Raw genomic sequence first — 22,713 nt, forward strand, 5'->3', positions numbered from 1 at the left:
CCAATATCTCCTCATTTCCCCAGGGAGGGTGAGGCCCTCCATGGGGGTGTCCATAGTCTGTCATTTCATATAGGGCAGGGCCTAGACCCTTCCCCAAGAGTTCAGGGTGAGAGTGCACCTCACATTGTTCTATGGGAGTCCAAAGTCCATGTGTATACTCGGGATGGGTACTGATCTGCTGCCCAAGGCTCAACAGATTACCTAGGCCTCCTCACTGACACCCACATTCAGGGGGTCTTGATCAGTCCCATGCTGGATTCCCAGCCTGATGCCTGGGATTCAAGAGTTAACCTTTGTCAGTTCAGCTGTTTCTGGGGGTTAAACCAGCCCAGTCTTAATCCCTTTGGTCATCAGTCCCCCCACTCTGTTACTGGCTTTCTTGAGTTCAGCTCAGTGCTTAACGGAGTGAGTCTGCCTCTACTTCGATCAGCCACTGAATGAAGTTTCTGTTTCCCAGACTCTCTGGTCATGGGATTGTAGGCTAGCACTCCCCAGATCTATGTCTAAAATCCATATATGAGAGAGTACATGCCATGTTTCTCTTTTTGTGACTGGGTTACCTCACTCAGGAAGGTTCCTTCTAGTGTCATCCATTTGCCTGCAAATCTCAGGATTCCATTGTTTTTTTTCTGCTGAATAGTATTCCATTGTGTAAATATAACACATTTTCTTTATCCACTCTTCGGTTGAGGAGCATCTAGGTTGCTTCCAAGTTTGGCTATTACAAATAATGCTGCTATGAACATAGCAGAACAGACATCCTTGTTGTATGAATGGGCATCTTTTGGATATATGCCTAAGAGTGGAGTTGCTGGGTCTTGTGGTAGGTTTATTCCCATTTTTCTGAGGAATCTCCATACTGATTTCCAAAGTGGCTGAACCAGTTGGCACTTCCACCAGCAATGGAGGAGTGTCCCCCTTCCACCACATCCTCTCCAGCATAAATTGTCGTTGGTGTTTTTGATTTTAGCCATTCTGACAGGAGTGAGATGGTATCTCAGAGTTGTTTTGATTTGCATTTCCCGGATTTAGTATATATTTTAAATATATTTTCATATGGAAATCTAGAAAGTCTTGGACTTGAAATTATAGATTTCTGTTAAATGTGCAGCTACATAAGTGAACAAGTGCACCAAAACGCTTCTTATGATGACTTCTGAGATTTACATTCTTGTATGGAGCTAAAAGAAACCACACTGAGTGATTTCTAATCATATTGAATGTATTAAGGATGAAACAATTAAGAATTATATAGGCTGCTTATTGGTTTTCCCTACTTTTAACTCTGTTAGTTTCACACATACTACATTTACCTTCCCTTTGTTGTTTCATTTCCATCCTTTGGGTTTATTATTGTTTTTATACTTCTCCTTTCATGAAGTACAGATTTAGAGCATTTTTTCATGTTTTCTCTTCTCAAATTAAGCATTTAACACTATGCATTTCCACAAAGGCGCTATTTTACCTCCCCTGCAAATTTTGACATGTTACATTTTTATTTTCTTTCAATACAATGTGTGCTTTACTTCCATGAGACTTCTGCTTTGCTCATGGATTATTTACCAAGTGTCTTTTTGGGTCTTTGAAGAATTTCAGATAAGCTTCCTGTTATTGATTTATAGTTTGAATCCATTGTGGTAAAAGAACATTTCCACATGATTTAAAGTCTGGTAAATTTGCAGTGTATTGTTTTATAACCCAAAATAAAATCTCCTTTGGTATTTGTTTGGTTTTTATTCCTTCCATTTCTATTTCATTGTTCCATCTTTTTTGTAACCTTCATGTGGTACCATAGAATGTGTTTTATAATTTTACCAATTACTGATAGTGTTTTACTATATCTGTATCAATAGCTTTTATCGAGAAAACTTTAGGTCTTTCATTATGTAGGCACAACTTACCACAGTCTGTTATTTTGATCATTTATCACTTTATGTAATAAAATCTCTCTTACCTGCCTTCACCCTCCTCAGTTTATGACATAATTGTTTTAAATTTTTCATTTGCATACACTTTGGACTATTTAAATATGTTTATTGTTTTTCTTAACCTTCTACATGCAATTTAAGAAACACAAGATGACAACGAAATCTGTGTTTCTCTTTGCTTACAAGGTCCAAATGCTGAATATTGATTGCCAAATTTCAGAATCACCTAGAGGATAGCTTGTGAGCATGCCTGAGAGGTACAATCTAGTTTACATCAAGGTGGGAAGACCTACCTCCATAATAGGCACCAACTTTCCAAAGGCTGGAATCAGACTGAATAAAAGGGAAAAAGGAACAGGGCATCACCATTAATCACTCCCTACCTCCCGAGTGTGGATATCATGCAACTTGATGTGATCTCAAGCATCTTGATTTCCCTGTCACCCTACCACCATGATTTCCCTGTCATTATTAACTTTATCTCTGAATTATGAGACAAAGGAAATCATTTCTGATTTAACTTGTGTTTTTTGGCAGAGCACTTTTAAGCCTTGTAATAGTAAATCGCTTAATCTGAATCATGATCTCCTTATATATGATTTCTGTCTTACTGTTTTACCATAAAGCTGAGTGATAGCATTGAAGTTGCAGAACTCTATTGAAATTTTGCTGCTAGGTGGAGTGTGTGTTACAGTTAATCTGAGAATAGTTCTGTTATGAAGCTTATTTACCTGGGATTTTTAAATTTCTAATTTCAACTTACTGTATTTTGTTCAATGTTACAGTTTTCATATATTTCTTTTATTGCCTCTTTATTTTATTGACATTTTCTCCTTTACAAACTACATACACAAAACAATTCATGAAGGTCATCATTGAATCCTTTTTAGGCAGTGCTATAATGCTTTTATCTCAGGTTTATTATCTGCTTGTTTTCTTTTATCAATTATTTGAGATACTACTCATACTCAGTGTTAGTATTCAGGTGTCTGTACTCGCCTGTCCTTGGGGTTTTGACAGGATATGCCCTCAATCGCAGTCACTGAGAAAACCATCTGTGAATATTCACGATGTTCCCTTTTAAAAGGACCCTTCCCACCTCCTATCTTCCTCTGTCTCTCTTTTTTTCTCTTCCCCCTCGCTGTCCCTCTCCCCCCACCCCACCCCTGTCTCTGTCAGCCTCTTTTCATCTCTTCCTCTCTTTCCTCTCTCTCCAGCTGCTCCTGTCCCTAGAAACTTTTTATGATCCCTTTCCTTAATGAACAAAACCCTCTGCTTGAACATGGTATCTTTCTGTCATGTGCTGCTTTTCTTAAAATACAACACTCAGTATAACTAGTGCTCAGGGGGAAAAAATGAAGATAGGTCAGTTACTGTGAAACTTTGAAGTCAAGCTTAGTGGTGTAGCAGGTCTCCAACTGAAAAGGGTAGTGTCTTATTTTTTTCCCCAGGCAGGTTTGATATTTGACTTTTGCTTGTACTGTTCATTCTGGAAAAAAAGACATTCCAGATATGAATGCCTTTCCCTTTGACTATTAGATTACTGACATAATGGAACCTAAAATAAAAAATTGGATATTCCCATTGATCTCCAACAAAAATAAACAAAATTCAGCAAGGTTATGGCTCTGGCACTAGTCAGAAATATAGCTTGTCTCCTGGAAAGAGTTTTACCATAGTTATGAAAACTCATTAGAACACATAACACTGATAGATCAGTGGAGATGGGTAACATATTTTGAACAGATATGTGTATGGTTTTACGTAACTCTTGTTTTCATTTAAACATAAACCTCATGTTAAAGGCCCTTACACAAGGACTTCCTTGTTCCTCTTTCAAAAGTGCTCATATTGAATAAATTTCCTTTGTTTTACAAGATCTTATCTGTTTAATTGGCCTGTTGAAGATTGGTAGTCAACTAGCTTGTTAGAGTCACTGGGACCCAGGAGCTAACTCTAGCAACTCTGGTTCCTGTTAAAAGTTGCTTCAAGGGAAGTAAAATGTTATAATTGAGAATCAGTCCTATTGTTTCCATGAGGGCTCCGCTAACAATGCCTATGCAAAAGATAGCTTCCTGACTGCCTCCTTGTGACCATCATTAACACTGCAAGAGTGGAGGGTAGACTCGCCGATGCACAAGTGGGAATGAAAATCCTGGCCCTCCAAGACACCTACTCAGAAAACAAACAAGAAGATTAGTAAGAAATAGCTCACTACTTTTGCTTAAAAGTTTAAACTCCATATGTAGTGAACCAAATACAGCATAGAGAAAGGATAGTGTTACAGGCAGCAACGAGGAATACTTGAGCTACCACTGTTCCTTCTCTGACACCACTCTGGAAACAGAGTGAATCACTTCACCTGTAAGAGAGCAAGTGGAAACTCCATGCTTGGCCTTTTTCTGGAGAAGAGGATGTTACAGTAATATTTACAGAGGATGTTCTGTAGTGTTTGTCTGGAAAAAATATTTTCTTAAAATATCAGTACTTGTCAGGAAAGGTTTTTCTTATTCCTAAAGGGATAAAGATTTTTAAGGCTTTTCCAGTTTGCAAATATTTGCATTCCGAGGCCTCTGTTTTCTCCAGTACTGTTATAATACACATCAGCTAAAAATCACAGAACCAGGGAGTCCATTGGCATGTTGATTCTTACATCATGAAATGCTGGTGGGTCTGATTTCTGTTTAGAATCTTCCCATGTTTGTGGTGAGACTAGAGAAAAGATTATCTACTCTATCTTTCCATTTCTGGAAGTCTTACCCTAAAGTATTCTTTTCTTCTCTTAGGCCATAATTATAGAATAATATTATTATGAATTATCACAGAGTCAAAATTTAAAATAGCAGCAGGGATTTTTTTTCCATTTTTTTAATTTAAATTAGAAACAAGCTTCTTTGACATGTCAATCCCAGTTCCCTCTCCCTCCCCTCCTCACCTGACCCCCATCAATACCCTATCCAATCCCTTTTCTGCATCCCAGGGAGGGTGAGGTCTTCCATGGGGTATCTTCAAAGTCTGTCACATCATTTGGAGCAGGGCCTAGACCCTCCCCCGTGTGTCTCGGCTGAGAGAGTATCCCTCTATGTGGATTTTAAGTATTCTTATTTCTATTCCATTGCCATTTACACTCTTCTTTCTGCATCTTCTATGAAGTTCAGACAGCAAGTTTCTGTGCCTGCTGGGAGCTCACCTAAAGGAGAAAAGCACATTTTTATAGTGAACATATTGAGGGTCCTATATGCCTTAGTGTCACTACCAGTGTTTGTTTGAATGTGAATGGCCTCCACAGGCACATAATTTTGAGTGCTTGATCCCATGGTGGTGGTTAAACTATTTGGGAAAGATTAGGAGGAGTGGCCTTACTGGAAGAGTCACTAAGGATATACTCTGATGTTTCAAAAGCGCACACCAGGCTCAGTCTTTCTCTTTGTCTGCCTCTATATAGGTATCAATATATAACCTCTCAGATACTGTGCCAGTATCATGACATGCTGCCTGATACAAGGTGGCCATAGACTCATTCTCTGAAATCATAAACCTCAGTAAAATTATATACATATAAATATATATACTATATATATATATATAATCAATAGAAAAGTAACTAAGGTGGAAGTTATTTTCAGGAGTTGGCTTTTTGGAGACATATAGAAGACTTTGAACTACAAAGTTTAATGCTTTAGGTAGGGTTTAATGGGCCATCCCAGTTTAAACTTGGAATGCAGTAGTGCTCATATTCACCTTATTGACAGAGGTCCACCTCAAGTGTTTTCATAATGAAACAGTATTAGCAGCTAGGCTAGAAAAAATTGTTATGATGCTTTGCCAGAGAATGTGACTGCTTTTGTCCTAAAAATGTGTCTGAATCTAAATTGAAAAGTTTTGGACTAAGGTCATTAATAGAGATTTCAAAACAGCCTAATATTGATTTCATTGATAGGTTATTACTAACAACTCTCATGGGATCTAAAATCAAAGCAAATATACATAAACTGTACTGTTGGAGTAGCAGGATATTTAATGTTGGAGCCAAAGCTTGTGTTCAAAATGATAAGGAGAGATCTGATAAAAAAAAATGGAGTAAAGACTGATGCCCCCAGGCTAAGACCCTACCCTGGTAATTCTTCAATTTATGAAAGGAAAGTGCCTGAGGGATTTTCTGACACTAAGAGGTTACAGAAAAACAAATGTAATTCAAAGATGGGTCCAAGCTCCATCCCAAGCAGACAGCCAACTTGGCAGCTTCATTCACATCATTCTGGCTGTAGAGCCTGGAAGGATACAGAAGTAAAAGGTTACAGACTGTTTGTTTTCACCTAACTGTAGCTCCTGATGCCAAACATGCTGCTGAGGAGTTGCTACATTGAAGACCAAAGTGGGCATTGCATGACATTGCAAAATGATGTCTGGATTATGTTGGTTATCCCAAGATGTTGGAGATGCCAGAGTCATGGGATATGTGCCAATGAGATCTGCATATGGGGAAGAGTGGAACCAGCCCAAAGAGAAAAGTGTGTGCAGTCTTCAAACTTGGATGGGAGAGCCACCTAAGATATTTAACCCTGAATTTAGAACTAGAATATTTGGAGATTAACCTGCTGTATTTCAGTCTTTCTCTGGTCCAGTATTTCCTCATTATGTTCTCTTTTTTCTCTTTTGGAATAGTAATATGTGCTTTGGAGCATTGTATATTGAAAGTATATAATTTGGTGTTGGTTTTGATTTTACACAGGGTTACAGTTAAGAGATTTTCTTGAGTCTCAAAAGAGACTTGGGACTTTGGAAGTGTATGATACTGAGAAAGACTATAGTGCCTTTTGAAGTTTAATTAAATGCAATTTGCATTATGATATGGCTATAAGTTTATGGGAATGAGTTAGTTTAAATGAGAATGGCAGCCATATCCTTATGAAGTAGAATGATTGATCCCCAGTTCCTGGAACAGTTCAGGAAAGATTTGGAAAAAAGGTATTCTTCAAGCATGTGTGTCACTAGAGTTGAACTTTGAGGTTTCAGAAACCCATGCAATTTCCACTTATCTCTGTCTGCCTTGTTTGTATGTAAAAAGATGTAAAGTATGAGCTACTATCCCTGCCTGCCTGCCACCTTGCTCTCCATCATAATGTTCATCGATGCTAACCCTATGTAACCATGAACATCAAATTAAACACTTTCTTTTATAAATTACCTTGGATGGTATTTTATCACAGCAATTGGTTTTCAAAACTAACCAAGAGCACAGTTGCAATGAATGTTCTCAAGAATCTAACAATAGCCTCTAAGCTAGTGAAACTCCTAAAACTAAAACTGACAGCGAAAGAAAATCATAAAACAATGTAGTACATAAAAATCTACTTTATAAGTAATTTTCAAAATTGTCTGCCATATGCTACATGGTTATGATTACTTACAAAGTTCAAGTTTACTTTTATTCTGATGAACCAACATTTTTCTCCTTTTTCTCGTCGTCTTTCTAATACCAAAAGTTCATGACAAAAGCTTTCTAATGTGCTATCTTTAAGTCTCTGGAGAAAAACATGATGTCAAAATCTAGTCATCAAGATTTATCACCTATTCACATAGTGAACTCTAGACCACCTCTCCGCCATATCTCAAGAAAGAAAGAATGAAAGAAAGAAAGAAAGAAAAAAAGAAAGAAAGAAGGAAGGAAGGAAGGAAGGAAGGAAAGAAAGAAAGAAATAAAGAGGAAGGGAAAGAAGGAAGGAACGAAGGATGGAATGAAGGAAGGAAGGAAGAGAAAGAAAAATAACCAAACAGACAGACTTTGGCACTAGGGAACTAGCTCAGCCCATAAAATAATTACAGTGCAAGCCTGCTCACCTGAGTCTAGATCCCCAAACCCCAAACAAAATGATCAACTGATACATACATGTTAAGAAAATTCTGTGGTATTTAGTCTAGCAGTCTAGCTTAATATAATACTGTAGATTACAAATGCTTGACAGTAATTCTGAATTAGGAAGTGTAGCACTTTCAACTTCACTTTTCTAATTCACTTAAACTCAAAGGCCAGTATTCTTTACAAATATAGTTAGAATTAACGAGTCAATTTAAGCACACAAAACATCCCCTGGTTACCATTGGATTAATGAATGAATTTGGGAACTGATACACTGATAATACTAAACTTTCAAGGTTAAAATCCATGCTCTGACTTTGTAGTTATTCACGTTTAATTTAACTTTCTTAATACTATTTTTCACTTTCTAAGTAAAAATATTTTACATTTCTTGTCAAACTTGTTCTTAAACAGTTCTCACATTGTGAAATTGCAAATGTTTTCATCCCATTGTATTTTCTTATTGTTAATCTCTAGAGTGAAGAGTTATAACACTCTTTTATGTGGATTTGAATCACAGCACCATAATAAGATAGATTTCCAATGTATTTTTCCTTTTTAAAAATTCTTAAATTTTTCTCTGTATTCCATATGTCAGTGCCTATAAAATATTCCTTTTTAAGGAAGGTAATTTTTTTAAAAAGATTCATGTTGTTTCTGTCCAGTGCTAAGATTTCTAGACTTCAATTTTTCCTCTATGTCTATATAAATCCCTTCTTTTATGAATTTGGGGAGATTAGGGATTCTCTCTGTGTGTACCATGAACAATCATGTTTGTTCTTATGCTTAAGAATATCTTTTTTGTGATATAGAGGCTATGCATGCTATCCCTATTTTAAGCATGTGCATTCAGACTTGTGTATTCAGGCTGGAGTTTCTGGGATGGGGCCTAAAGTAGACTTGCTAGCATGAACATAATACAATAGATCCTCCTGTGTTGTATAATATGATATTCATAAGTGTCTTGGTTTCCCCACATTTATGCAAACAGCTTCGGATTCTGTGGAGTTTTTACAAATGCCAGAATGTCTAATTGTGGTGCTTGTGATTTCGAAATGCATAAACAAACTTGTATCCAGATGCAGCCACATTAAACGCTATTAACAAAGTTCCCGCTAATCTAAAAGGATAGCAGCAAATGTGTTTCTGGAGGGAATGGCTGGTTTTTAATCTGTAGTGGAAATAAATCTCTCACTAAAATTTGAAGACACATTATCATGATACTGTGTAGGGAGCAATGAAAGTAGATGAGTTAGCAATCAAATTTCATGCTTCAGGGCTTGAACTGTTTTTATATCAGTTATAACGACATATTTTGAAATAAGTGAAAGAATTTTTCTTGTCTTAAAAAGTCTAAAGTTATCTATGTACATCATGGTCCAATCTGGAGATACCAACAGAAACATAACTATTCAAAATGAGACTTTCACAAAGTTCTATCTGCCTTTTGGTCTTACTAAAATGATATTGAAATTTTTATTATGAAATATTTGGTCACAGAAGTCTACAGAACTTTTCAAGGGGGCATTTGTCCTCATCACTAAGAGAACCTTAATCTTTCCTGTAATATAACCAAAAGAAAGATGTTTTATTCCCTGTCCTTCTGACATGCACACTCATATCAATGAGGACTAACATGTACACACATACACAGGTATACATATACACACATATGCACATACACACACACACACACACAAAGAATAATTACTTCTCTGAGGAAGTCAATGAGAACTTCAAAAACAATATATTGTCTCTATTTGGTTTTACAACTATGTTCAAACACATAAGTTCCATGAGATTTTTCAGCTTTACTGCTGTGAAGCATTTTGTTAGATAATTATGGATCTAATTTTACCTTGACAATTAAATATTATATATATTCAATTTTTAGAGTTTACATATAATAAAAGTTCAAATTCAAATGTTATCAACATTGTGTTCATATGAGTATAGGACAACAGTACTGATAATAAACACTACAAGCTAATAAAAAACCCAGTGCCATGAATGAATTTTCTCTCCATACGGAGAGATAACCTTGCTCAGCCTAGACACAAGGGTGCAAGGGGGGGAACCTTGGTCCTGCTTCAAGAAGATGATGGGACTGACCTAGTAGACCTCCTAGGGAAGGACTTACCCTCTCCCAAGAACAGATGGGAGGTGGGATGGGGGAGTGGGGAGACCAGGAGGAGAGGAGGGAGAACTGGGATGGGATTTCAAAATAATAAATTAATTTAGAAAATCTAAAAATAACCAAAAAAATAAATTTTGGCTAGTGAGGACTCATAGACCTTCAAATGCTACAGGTTATTGTTATTGTCACTGCTCTTGGTGACCTTTCAGAACTTGTTAAGAGTCTATTTCTGAAGATGCCTCATAATTAAGTCATGGAACAGAGAGAAATCAAGTTGGTATGGACCTGGAAGTCTCACCCCTGTGGTCTAGTTGCCATAGTGCTGAAAGGTGCTGTGAATGCTTGGTTATCTTTGACTAATACTATTATTTTCTCTAAATCTTAAAACCGTGACTCACACCATTCATCAATTGACATTAAACCACAGAGGAATGCTATGATGCTTGCAATCAGTTTGCTTCTGATCAGCTTTATAAAAGAGCTTTGACCTCAGTGGAAGGAAAAATGATTGAGTCAAATATGAAATCTCTCTGACCTATTGGAAGAAAATAATCTATTAAAAGAAATATAGACCTTAAAACAGCTGAATTTGATGGTATCATAGCATGAGACCTATTTTCAGCTAGATGTAATTATTTAGCATGAATTTACAAGCATGTCAAACACATTCCTAAATTCTTGGCTTGAGGCAATTAGTAAAAACACTGGAAAACCCTTACTAGTGTAGAACCTACACTCTAGCATAATCCCAATGGAAGTAAACTCCCAGTCGCTAGCAATGTTTTTTAATTAATACAACAAGACGTGAATAAGAGAGAAAGACAGTGTATTGGGGAAGCATGGCAGAAATATTGTAAGTACCAGAAATTGTGGATGTCTATAAGGAAATGGTGTTTTCAAGATGAAGTAGGGTAGTAGCACATATTAATTCATGGCAGTTCAGATAGTATACCAAAGAGCTGTACAGCTCCAAGATAGATAAAATTTCTGCTTGACAATTTAGGTAGTGTTGGGCACTGAGTTACATCCCTACCTGAGGAGCTATTGGTAATTAATAGCTTCTCGGAGAGGTGTAGTATGTTTTCTATGAATTTAGTAGACCATGCTCCTGTGAAAGTTACATCCAAAAGTATATGAACAACAGCAACTACACCTGATAGGTTCTGCTTTTGTTTTGTTTTTGTTTTAAGTGACACATTGTTGAGTGGGTTGGAAAGGGTATATGGATTGGGGAGGAGGGTGTATAGAGGGTGAATATGACTATAAAACATTGTATTAAATTCTAAAACAATATATTTCTCAGAAGACATTAAACCACTAGTGTCTCTCTTTCTCTCTCTCTCCCTCTCTCTCTCTCTTTCTCTCTCTCTCTCTCTCTCTCTCTCTCTCTCTCTGTCTCGTGTGTGTATGTGTGTGTGTATATATAAGAGGGATTTTGTGAGATGCTGTGTATGAGATAGATGTTAGTTTTCATTTTATAACTCTAAGTGTAATGACTATTCAACTTAATTTGTTTAGTATTAGTAAAGAATCTTGATGAATTTAGTATGCACTAATAATTTAGCATGACATATTAGCTTTCAGGTCAGAGAACTATTAGAGCAATAATTAGTAAGATACTTACTCAGGATCTTATTACCATTGCTTGTCAGCATACTGAAATAGCTTGACATATGCTTTCTCAAAACAGAACATAACTCATAAGGAAAATTCAGATGTATGGTAAGATTTCCCAGTAATTTGTCACTGAATTTGATTTAAAACTGTTAAGTTGCGGATGTAGCTCAGTTGACAAACTTTCATACCATACATAAAACCCTGGGTTTGGCCCTCAACACCATGAAAGATGGGTGAGGCACTGCACATATTTATTCTTGGTACTTGGGATAGGATGGTAGATGGATCAGAATTTGAAAATCACCCTTGGCTACCTAGTATACTAGCATACTAGTGTGAATCCTGGTCTGTGTGAGAGAGTGCCAAAAACAAAACAGGTATTCAAACAACGATAAATGTCCCTTCAAATATGTAGAAGTCTACACAAAGAATAATAAAATCTTCCATAATCTTCTAATAGAAGTCATATAGATTCAGGAATCAAAACTACCTTTCTTGAAAAAGATCCATACATTGTCACATTTCATATGACTAAGTAGTTAACAGTTTTAAGTAACCTTAGAAAATATAAAATTTCTGAGTATATTGTGTTTTGATTCATTTTCAACTTGTCTAGGTTTCACCAGTGTACCATAGAAGTTAAGAAAATGTTTGAGCTGGGCGGTAGTGGTGCAAGCCTTTAATCCCAGCACTGAGGAGGCAGTGCCCTATTTATCCATTCTTGGGAAGATCCCCATGGGAGGCCTTACCATCCCTGTGGAGTGGATGCAGGATAGGATAGGAGTTATTGGGGGGGAATGGGAGGACAGGAGGGAGAGGAAACTGGGATTGGTATGTAAAATATGATTGTTTGCATTTAAAGTTTAAAAAGTTTTTTTTTAAATCCTCCAAATATATGCTACTAGTTTGTTTAAATCAATTATTTTGACTGGTTCCAAGAAAGGGTAGTGCTTGGTTTTCTGTCTTACTAAGAATTGAGAACTATTGCAGTAGACCACATAATGCAGTCTTGTCAACATGACACGAACAGCTTCCCATTGGCTTTTCAGTATAACTCCCTCCCTTATGATTCTGACTGGCCATGCACCTCATGCTTCTAAAACACATTTGGATTCTCCTTCCTTAGTTTAAAGAATTCCTTGCTCAGCCTTGATACAGTTGTTTGGTCCTGCCTCAACTTGATATGCCAGGCTTTGTTGACTCTCCACAGGAAGCCTTACACTTTCTGAGGAGTGGATGGAGTCATGGAGTCGGGGGAGGAGCAGGAGGAGGTTAAGGAGGGGAAACTGTGGTTGGTATGTAAAAATGAGTAAAAAATTTAAAATAAAAGAATAAAGGAAAGAGAAGGGAAATTATTTTACATTTATTTTAAATTATTGCCTTATTGTAGTTGTCTATAAAAGTACTTACCTGCACTCCGTTTAACAAAACGAATGGTTAAAAATATAAAATAATTTTGCATGAAAATATTTCTATTTAGGGAAGTTGACATCTGCAGGAATTGGTGACAATTGTGGAAAGCTCTCCATAGACTCTACTATAGCTTATGTTGCAGAACAAAGGGGTAAAGAAAATACCAGATGTGTATAAGAGAGCACCTGTGTTTACAGGTGACACCCTGATCACAGTTATGTGAATCATGAACATAGGGAATGCAACAAAATAAAATTTGAAAACTGCCATTTTATTAATCACTTGGAAAAATCTACATTGTTGAAAAGTTTCATTAGCTTTTTGTTTTACTATTTCAGTGTACAGCAATATTTTCACTACAACCTAAACCTGATAATATTCACTTAAACTATGTGTATCATCTGATTATTATTTTCTACAGGTTGAAGAGTTGACTCAGTGATTAAAGCACATACTGCTTTTCCAGAGCACCCAAGTTTGGTTCCCAGCATCCATGTAGGATGACTAACAAACACCTATAACTCTAGTTCTCAGCAATCTGACACCATCTTCTGACTTCTGCAGGCTCCAGGCATGCAAGGGGTACACATAAAATGTAGGCAAAGCACTCACACACATTAAATGAATACAAATATATCTTCTCTAAAAAATTAAATCTTCTAGTGAATTTACTAGGTTGTACAGTCACTACATCTGTCCAAATATTTAGGATTTCCTCTCTCTCTTTTAATCTAGACTATCCTTCAGTAGACTTTTTATTGTTTAATGTTTTTGTTTTGTTTTTGCAAAGACATTTGTTTGTCCTCACAGGCATCCCCTAAGAACACAAAACATGAAGACATAATGTATGTGTACAGGATATATAAAGAAAAAAAAAAACACCCTATCAAAACATTATGAGACAAAAAAAATCCAGTTATGCCTTTGAATTTGTTTCATCTTGGCCATCTGTGTTAGACATGGTCCTGCTCTCCAGTGTGGTTTGTAACCCCAATGAGACTATGTTGGAGAGAACTGATTTTTGTATTTACAATTGGTTATCAATTGGACATAGCTTCTGGGTCCCAGAGGGTGTCTTGTGTCCCCTTCTTTCTAAGCATGGACCCTGTCAGAGACTGACATGTCTTTTAAATGTTGCTACAGCCTCTGTGATTTCTTGTGTGTGTCTATCCTGCTGTGTAGCTTTCTTTGTTTGTTTTTTAATTAATTTTATTTAAAAACAAGCTTGTATTATTTGCTTTACCTGTCAATCCCAGCTCCCTTCCTCCCTCCTCCCCTTCTCCCCAACTCCCCACACTGTCCTCCCTCCCCTCCCCAGGGAAGGTGAAGTCCTCCATGGGGGATCTCCAAAGTCTGTCATATCATTTGGGGTAGGGCCTAGGCCCTAGCCCATGTGTCCAGGCTGAGAGTGCATCTCTCCATTTGGAATGGGCTCAGAATGTTGCTAAGAGTCATTCTATCGCTACATTCTTTTAGCAGAATAGTATCATTTGGTTTTCCTCTAGATTTCTGTTTGGTCTCCAGTTTTTGGCCACCCAGCAGAGACAGAGATAGATGCCATCTCATGGACCGAGGCTTACATCCAATCACACAGTGTTTGGTCACTCCCACAGGCTCTGTGCCACTATTGCATCAATGTATCTTGCATCATCAGAGACTAAGGAGTTTGTAGTTGGGTAGATATTTAACTTTCTTCATATTATATTTCACAGACCAATGACTAGGGCTGTATATTGGTTATTAGTTATTTATTTTTATTTTCAGTTTAATAACTATTTGGAGAGGCCAGATACCCAGTGAGTTTCTTAATCAGCCATTGCTGAAGTCCTGTTCTAAAATTGTTAACTATTTAAGCAAAGTTATATATTCAAATAGATTATGTAATAAAAACCTCTTTTAAATTAATGATGTAAAATATCCCGGGCTACTCTGGTTTTCATTCTAGAAAAAAAATTATTTTTCTTTCTTTTAGATTATGTTTTATTCAGTTACCGACAATTCTTTTCAGCTAACGTTTATTCTGTTTCAGGACTGAATCCAATATCCCACATGAGTTCAGCTTTTGTGCATCTTTACTCTCCTGTGACAGGACTCACTTCAGTCTTGCTTTTGTGTCCCATTTTCCAATACACGTCTTTACATCTAAAGTAATCATGAACATATATGAAAAGGTGCCAACTAGCTTGCTGTTTTTTGTTCTGTGAATTTGTTTCAATTTTATTTTCATGACTTCTGTTTTCATTGTGAATTTTGTGATTAAATAGTATCTTCCTTATTTAGGTGTCATATACATTCTTATTAATGTTTATCCAAAATATAAAGTACCTTTTAAAAATCACTGTAATTATATGGGGTAAATCTAATAATGTACACATTTGTAGTCAACACGTCCCACCCCAAACCTTCCTTCATTTTCTCCTCCATTCCTTCATAACCACTTCTTCAATTATAACTTTTACACACTTAAACACGCACATACAAATTTAGTGTTGCTCATATGTTAATGTGTTTCAGACTCACTACAGAGAATTGGACAACCTATGAGAATCTTGTCAATGGAGATGAATGATTCTCTCAGTAGCCATTAATTACTTATAGTTCAACTCTGGTAAGTCCCTGCAATATTTCCCTCATTCACATTAGCCTGTTAGCCAGTATTGCCATCTCACAGATATATGTATATTCTTTTGTCCCTATGAAATTTCCTTTGACTTAGAAAATGAAATGTTTCAGAACACAGGTGAATGAGTTCCCAACTGAATTAACAGGGTTGACTTCTTGAACTTATATTTTCAGTCACTCCATAAGAACATTGAGCATATGGATACATGATTGATTCCCTTGGACAATGATAGAGACAATTAAAAAAGTAATTTACTACTAATGCAGAAGAGCATGCAGATGGAAGAAAAGGAAAAGAGATTTATGTAGAACACAAGACAGAAGCATTCCTCAAAACTATTAACATTAAAATGTCATTTGCAAATTGTTTAAAATAAGACCAATATACATGTGCAGTGAATTTGCATCTGTAAGTACAATGTTTGTTGTAAAACAATAAAGTCCTTATTCTGTAACAATTATCATGACCATATGGCATTAGAGGACAGATACATTTCAGCCTGCGTGTAGATCAGATTTCAGTTTGATGTTTATCTCTCAGAGCTTCTTTTTAATCTCCAGAGAATGCTGAAGGCTGCAGGGGAGGACACGTTTGGCATAGCGATCATGTTTCATTAAAATTGGAGATTCAAATTCTGAAAATCCCAGTTGTCAATAGCATGTTCCTTCAATCAGTAATTTTAAACTGTGATGTCTTATTTATGAAATGTTAAGTAATTAGATGAAAGGCAATGAATAACAAAAGCAGAAAATGTTCTTTTAAAGTTGAGGATTGATAATCCTAAAACTATTGACATAATCCCTCAAGAACAGGCTGTTTTCATTTCCTTTAACTTCTTTAGATTCACATTTTCATCTTCTTCACACACACACACACACACACACACACACACACACACACACGCACATCCTTTAAAGGATAAGAAATTGTGTGTGGAGCCATTGTTGTCATTCAAAAGTTTTTATATTTTTAGTTACATATAATTTCCATATAATGTGTTTACTCAGAAATAAGAAGTTCTAGTTCCTGATGAAAATTATAATCAAATATGAGCAGAAAAGTACAAAATTGCCTGCACACTCCTCATTTATTTTGAATATTTGAAACAAGTGTGCTGCTTCACTTTCAAATTCCTTTATAAATCTAATTTTAGAAACTATTAACTTTGAGATGATTTTAAATGGTGGGTTGAGACACAGATATAAGGAAAAGACTGAATTGCTATGTCCTCTATTGAGCACTTGACATTGACTCCTTGATTAAACCTATAAGGACTAATAAAATACCTCCTAGTACTTCAAACTTGATTGAGTTCTTTGCCATAAAAGAATAATAGCTTTCTCCATAGCTTTGAAGAACAGCTGTCTCTGTGTTCATTCTATATCTGTGAATCTTCAATGTAAGTTTCAATCTTTAAGGAATATAAAATTATTGAATAAAAAGAACTTGGCCTGTATAAATATTTTAAAGAGTAAGATAGTATAATTTGAATTTCTCTTAGGAGACACAGGAATAGATAGATATTAGACATCTAAAATGTCAATCCTCTCAGGTGCATTCCAAATTCTTCATAGTAATATTATGGTCTCAGTAAACCATGTATCTTATATGGCCAACATCATGCATAGCAAATTAAACACAATAAATTCTTACTAAATTTTATATTATGTAACATAGGATATTTGAGACTTAAATTATTCGAATATCGTGCTTATTGTCTCTGTATAATATATAACTTAGATGTTTAAATGGTTTTTCTTAAACTTGCCAAATTTTCTTCACATGAATGTGTTTAAATATTTCATTTCAGATAATACCTTTTGTGAATCTCCATGCATGTTTGCTCTAACTGTATAACAGTACAATAATCCAAATATTACTAATCAACTACTTAAACTCTTAAAAAGAGACAATATGTAATTTAGGACATTTATAGCTAGTGTAATTCAGCATCAGATTATTCCATGGTGTGTTTAATGACTTTGTACATTTCAAAACTATATGTAAAAATATGTAGAAAAAATTCTTGCATGAAATTCTGATTAAAATAATAAATAAAGTAAATACTTCAGTAATCGTGTCAAAATTTCCATTGTGATCTCCCAAGAAGCTGGATTAAATAGTCTGTGATCTTTGAGGTTAAGGTCATCATCTTCATGAAAAAGAATGCAAATTCTAAAAGTGTCTTTAAAAAAAATCCTCTGCTCAGTTCTTCAAGCATTTACTCCTTTATTTTCTTTAAATGTTTTCTATGAGTCTGAGTATGTTGGTACAGGTGACACAGAGGGATAAGTAAGTCACATTTGGGCTTTGTCCTTCACCCCACATGCACATATACATCTTGTTGGTGATTTTTCCTGCCCACCTGGACTGATTTCTCACAGTCCTGTGCACAAGACTGACAATGTGGATGAATGATGCCTCTCTCTACTCATTATCCTCTGGCCAGGAGACACCAGTGGTTTCACGGAAGACACATGAAAATTATGCTGAACTAACAGAGAAATAGCCTGCTTTGACATGCAAATATCAGTTCTACAGAACAAGGTAGAATGAAATCTCAAGGCTGTTTGTCTGCCTTGTTGGTGTGGATTGGTTATCAAACACATTGTGTACTGGTCTATGTAGAGAATCAGTGCACATGTGTTGAGTATATACTGCTTTGCATATAGACTATTCCAACTTATGTAACCCTCACCTCTGTTTAAGAATATATAATATGGGTGTCTGCTTCAGCTTCCACCAGTTGTGCAGAGGGAGGAGTGATGAGCAAAGGGGTCAAGAACAGGCTGAGGAAACCCACAGAAACAGCTGACCTGAACAAGGGGGAGCTCATGGTACCCAACTGACAGCTAGGAAACCAGCATAGGACTCAACCAGGCCCCCTGAATGTGGGTGTCAGGAGGCCTGGGCTTCTAGTAGTGCATCAGTATTTATCCCTAGTGTACAGATGGACTTTGGGAGTCCATTCCCCTTAGAGGGATATCTCTCAGCCTTGACACATAAGGGAGGGCATAGGCCATGCCCCAAATAATGTGACAGAATTTGAAGATCCCCCTATGGAAGTCCTCACCCTCCCTGGGGAGCAGAAGCATGATGGGATGGGAGAATGTTGGTGGGTAGTATGGGAGGGAGAAGGAACTGGGATTGATATTTAAAAATATAGAGAAAAAGAAAAGAATATATAATATGGGAATACAAGGAATTCAAGTGACTCTCATAGAACAATGAAAAAATACTTCTTCTATGAGACTCATTTCTTTCTTGGTATCCAATTTAGAATGAGTGGTAGAGACATAATTGATGGCTGAGGTTTCTGTTCTGCCCAGTCCTGCAGCTGGTTAGTCCCAAATAAACACTCAGAAATTTCTATTAATTATAAACTGTTTGGTCAGTGGCTCAGGCTTCTTACTGGCCAGCTCTTTCTTAATTATTAGCCCATTTCTATTAATCTGTGTATCTCCATGAGCTCTTGGATTGTCCTGTGATTTCCAAAACTTTTGCTTTCTCAGAAGCTACATGGCATCTGTCTGGCGCCTCCTCTCTATACTCCTCTCCCAGCTTTCCCTGGCCTGGTAGCCCTACCTATACTTCCTGCCTGGCTAATGGCCAGTCAGCATTTATTCATCAACCAATGAGATAAATATATAATTCACAGCATACAAGAGTACATCCCTCTTCATGTAATGAACTTTATTTTTAAATTTTATCTTCTAACCTTCTTTATCCTCACTTCTGACTGTTTGGACAGCAAAGGAAACTGATCATTAATTTGATGTTCATATACTAAAATACCACAAGGAATCTTAGTTCATTTCAGCTGTCTAATTAACAAAGCCTAGGATCATCTAAAGGAGCTCTTGCTCTGATATCTCTTGATGATAGCTTTTGGCCTGAAAATATGAATGAAATAAAATCATTGCTTTCCCATTCATATTAGTCAAAATGGCTTTTCAAATCGACAGGAAGGAAAACTAGAATACAAGGCTATTCATTCCCTTTGCAAATTTCACTTGTACAAATTTTTAACATAAAAATCATAATACTCTTTTGTAGACAGACAAAACAAAGTTGGCCAATTCTTTGAAAGAAAATAAGTTATTTTGAATTGACTAACTGATCCTAACACCTGTCTTATCTTAAACATGTAACTGGCGTGTTCATATTTCTATAAAAATAGAATGATAAGAGTGAAAAGGACAAAGATGTCAAAGGATTACAGAATGAAGATCAATTATGATATTTATGCAACACTACTGAAAATGTTAGCCAATAAATCCAATTTGTTATCCAGTATGTTCTTTAGGATATTTCTATATGTAAAAGTAAAGTACAGTCAGAATCACTCAACAATATGCATTTCAAGGTTAGTAATGGACAAACTACAACTATAAATGACAATGTTAGGCATGAGATACACTTATTAAACATGGAAGATGAGAGAAACAAGGAGTCTATATTATAACAATAAAAGAAAACTGAGACAAGATGCCAGGAGGTCAGCAAAGTCTACCTTTACTCACTTACAAAATCACTCACTCTTGTATACCCTACATTCAATGATAGTCCATGCTGTTTCTAACTCTATATTATAGACTTGGTTAAAAAATGCTCATAACACCTAGTGACAGAGAGGGAGGACTGATGAGCAAAGGGAGAGGGACCTGCGATTGACATGTGAAGCAATCTTGTTTCTAATTTAAATTCAAATTTAAAAATAAAAATAAATAAATAAGATAAATTTCAACCCCCAATGTATATCAAGTAAAAAAATAATTCAACTGATCATTATCTAAACATAAACATGAAGAATACACATCATGAGTGGGGCATCAGGAACTGGAAAAAATGCTCATAACTTCAAAAACAATGAAGACATTATGCACTTCACAAAGGCCAAAATGCTATAAAACAAACAAATGAAAAAGTAGATATGATATGTTTCACAAAGAAATAATGGTTTAACATTTGAATGTTAAATGTTTAAAACATTTGAATAAAGGTTCAACTTGTCTGTGTAACTATATTTGCTTTTTGGTTATACTCCATTCTGTCAGCACCTTCTGATTAACTGACAATGATATTTCAGGATAAGATTGCATCAGATCTCTGATATGTATTTCAGAGATCAGTCCAGGGTCTTTGTGAATTATAATTTGTTGACTTTTTCTGATTCTAATGTCTTCAACAGTACAGTAACTCTCTCATATCTAACAACTGTCTGTCAGCAAATTGTTAGGATAATTAATTAGAAAGGAAGACTACAACTTACCGATTCTACCTCAAAAACAAGAGTTCAAGATGTTTTCTTTGATTGCTTCTTATCATTTGCTTCTTATTCCACTCTCCATCAGTCTTCCTTCCTTTTGATTTCCTTCTTTACAATACTGAGACATACAGAAGACAGCATTTACAGCACAGAGTATTCAGTCAGATACCACATAGATTTAATGTGATTATGATTCTGGAGACAAACATGAACACAGAATAGCACAGAGATTCTGTCATTGTGTCATATGTGGCTACAGATGGAAAGCAGCCTGAACAAACACTAGGTACTGACAGAGAGGTGGAAGAAATTTGGGGGTAACAGGAAACCTAGCAACTGGCCAATGCTGGAGAACCCTAGAAATTACTTGAGGGATCTTAGCCTGCCTGAGACCTCTTTGTGCTTAACTGATATTCTCACTAACCATCAGAAGAGTTTACACATTATTATCATTATTATTATTATCATTATTATTATTATGAATGTGGCATTACCTTCGACCTGATCTGTAATTTAAAGAAGCAACATGGAATTCAGTAGATACTCTCAAATGCTAGAGAATTTAAAACCAAGGAGTAGTATTATTTAAAATGTGTCTAGCTTAAATCTCATTCGCTCCTCTTTGCTTAAAGAGAAAAACAAAACATTACAAACATGGAACAAACACAAAAACCAATCTTGGCCATTTAATGGCATGATCAGCAGCAACTGGATAAAAAGTAGCTTTTTCTTGTAATTTGTTCACATTTCCTACAGTTCTTCCTGCAAGTGACTGCGGTGGCCCCAATGCTTTTGGATAGCGAAGCCACGCAAGGTGGTCTGCTGCATTTTTAACACTAGAGGTGGACCTCCATGTCCAGGCGTTTGAGTCCTTTCCAGAGCCACCAAGACTGCAGAACAGAAGGTTTCAACTTTCACCTTCAGGACCACTTCCTCCTCCTTGGCTCAATCAGCAGGAAGGGGAAGTCTGTGTGGGTATGTGGTGCTTTCCCTCAGATTAATGTGTTTCTGGCTGCTGACAAAATTGAGAAAAATAAATAAATAAAAGAAGAGCATCAAGGGTAAAATATACAGTTTTATTGCAAGGATCACCAATAAAGGGAATGAATTTTTAAAAGCAACCAGCAAGACACCAACCCCCCCCACACACACACACCCCGTGAGCTTCAGAAGTCACCTCTTCCTTACATAAAACATTCATCACCTTACCTCTGAGAATGATTTCTGACGGTGACCCGGATATGAAAATTAGGAACCAGCCAGAAAGCATTTCCTCTTCTGTATGGTGCCAGCCACCCCCTCTGCGTCTTTTCATTTATCCTGGCAATGGTTTGTCCCTTTGCTTTTAAAAGTTAAGTCCACCTTCATCGCACATTGTAGAAAGAAGTGAAATTAAACTGCAGAGTGTTCCAGAGGAGAAAATCTACTTTATTCATCTCTCAGCCCTACTTTAACTTACACTGACCTAATTACAGCCCACACCAGGCGAGGCCAAGTTGGCGGAAGGAGCGTTTCTGCCACCTAGTGGACATTTCTCTGAACTCTGCACTGAGACTTCACCTTTTTTTTTTTCTTCCTCTTTTATTTTTGAAAATGAAGTGCAAATGACCTTCTCTGATACCTGCATGAATACTAAGGATCAGTATCCCACGTTGCTCCGCTCCTTGGGAAAGTCCAGAGTGTAATATTCATCTTAAGAACTCCATCTGGAGAAAGTTGAATTAATGGCTCCTAGGATGAACTATCACTGGAGAAGCATTTTATTAAGACTGCATTATGAGACATTTCATGAAGATGAAATTGAAAATCATAATGTAAATATTAATGCCACTTAAAGCAACATTTAATATAGTATGTGTTGGATTG

At 36.3% G+C, this 22,713-nt stretch overlaps 1 long non-coding RNA gene across 2 annotated transcripts; it reads right to left on the reverse strand.

The window, feature by feature from the left end:
- Positions 1 to 4,761: 4,761 nt before the first annotated feature.
- Positions 4,762 to 22,316, reverse strand: LOC106022928. Of its 2 annotated transcripts, none has more exons than XR_005869481.1 (3): positions 22,057 to 22,316; positions 20,851 to 21,859; positions 4,762 to 6,199 (listed from the first exon to the last, which is right to left on the reverse strand). It is a non-coding gene; the product is annotated as an uncharacterized LOC106022928 (long non-coding RNA). The 2 variants fall into 2 exon arrangements; XR_002381816.2 differs by having other exon boundaries at positions 20,851 to 21,862.
- Between the last annotated feature and the right edge of the window lie 397 nt (positions 22,317 to 22,713).

This window comes from Mesocricetus auratus, unplaced genomic scaffold, assembly GCF_017639785.1.
Source record: "Mesocricetus auratus isolate SY011 unplaced genomic scaffold, BCM_Maur_2.0 Super-Scaffold_100018, whole genome shotgun sequence".
Classification (NCBI taxonomy): domain Eukaryota; kingdom Metazoa; phylum Chordata; class Mammalia; order Rodentia; family Cricetidae; genus Mesocricetus; species Mesocricetus auratus.